Below are 1783 nucleotides of genomic sequence, written 5' to 3'. Positions count from 1 at the left end.
GAACATGACCTATCCTCAGTCAAACAGGATGACGTATTTGATAGTCAAGGTTAAAGAGTGATAGAAAAAATGACCCTATTGATGTTGATACATTAGATAATGAGGATGTCTCTCCAGACAAAGAAAAAGATGAGAAAGAGAAACAAGACAAAGAGAAAGTGAAGAAAGAACAAGAAGAAAAAGAAAGGCAAGAAGAAGCAAAGAGGAAACAAGAAGAGAAGAGGAAAGAAGAAGATAAGAGAAAAGAAGAAGAAAAGAGGAAGGAAGAAGAAAGGAAGAAGGAGGAAGAGAAGAAAAAGTAGGAAGAGGATAAGAAGAAGAAAGAAGTGGAGAAGAAACAAGAAGAGGAGAAAAAGAAAGAGTTAGAGAAGAAGAAACAAGAAGAAAAGAAAAGAGTGGAAGAGGAGAAAGAAGAAGAGAAGAGAAAACAAGCAAAGATCAAGGCCAAAGAAGGAGGGCAGACTCCTAAGGAAACCGATGATCAAACCAAGCAGGTTGATTCCACCAATCCTATTGATCTAACTCTTGCATGTCTGACTCAATTAGTAGATGAGTTTGAGCTGCTATGAAGCATTAAAATTGCACAAGAGAGATTGGAAGAATTGCGGAAGAAGAAAGAATAGGATGTCATACAATTTGTTGTTGACACCCTTACCAGTCTAATTCTCGGTACTAACCTCCCCATTACCGACTCCTCTCTATCCAAGCTCAAAATTCTTTGTACCATAGGGGAGGACCAGGTACAATGATTGGAGGATGTTGCTCAAGCAAATGCAAGAAAGAACCATGAAAAGGCACTCAATATTGCCTTAGTCAAGCAAATGAATGAACTCAGGACACAACTACTGAAGCAGAAGGATGATATCAATGTTTCTATGGGTGAGGGTAAATTACTTTTGAATAAAATCTGCCAACCCCATCTGTTTTGTGAAGATATGCTCAAATAGAAAGCTTAACTCCAATCGGAGTTACAGGAATACATTTGCAACTTCAAGATGCCCTATGATTTATTCACTATCTGTGGACAAACTGTTCATCATTTTTAGAATCAGACTGCCAAGATGGACTTAGAAATCAGCAACTGGACTCAAGATCTGCAGGAGCTTCAACTGCTCCTATTGCCAAAACTGTAGGTTCTTCAGAGATGTTTTCTCAACTTGGAAGCTATCATGGTAACTCAAGAGATGAGTACCATCGATGCAATGGAAGAACTGGCATTCCAGATGAAGACTGAAAGTGATATTGCTACTTTGCTACTTGAGTCATGGACATTGGACATGAAGACTTTTGTGCAAAACTTTAAATTTGTTTTTGAGAAATTTCATTCCTTATTGTCATGAACATCTACTATGTTTTATTTTATAAAAGGGATACTTTGCATTACTTTGTCATTGTTGGCAAAGCGGGAGTAGTGTACATTAAAATTTTGATGAGTGTTACCATTTTGTGCACTTACTTGTAATTTTTGCAAAGGGAGGAGTATATATGCTTAGGGGGATTAATTTTGATTATGGCATCATTTTTTGTAAAGCACTTAGATCTCAAAATTTTCCTAAGTGTTGTCATCAATGCCAAAGGGGGAGATTGTTGGTATTTTTATGATGTTTTGATTGTCATTGATGGACACACACTTACTTGATGTATGAGTTATGCTCAACTGGTAGTTGTTCCAACCAGTATTGTATGTCATTGAATGTGTAGTCTTTAGACTATCAGTATTTTGCAGAAAATGGTTTACCGATCACAGATTGACTGAAGACCCCAAGCGGTATGAAGACCCCAA

Source organism: Cryptomeria japonica, chromosome 10 (assembly GCF_030272615.1).
Source record: "Cryptomeria japonica chromosome 10, Sugi_1.0, whole genome shotgun sequence".
Taxonomy (NCBI): domain Eukaryota; kingdom Viridiplantae; phylum Streptophyta; class Pinopsida; order Cupressales; family Cupressaceae; genus Cryptomeria; species Cryptomeria japonica.
This window is presented reverse-complemented; position numbering follows the sequence as displayed.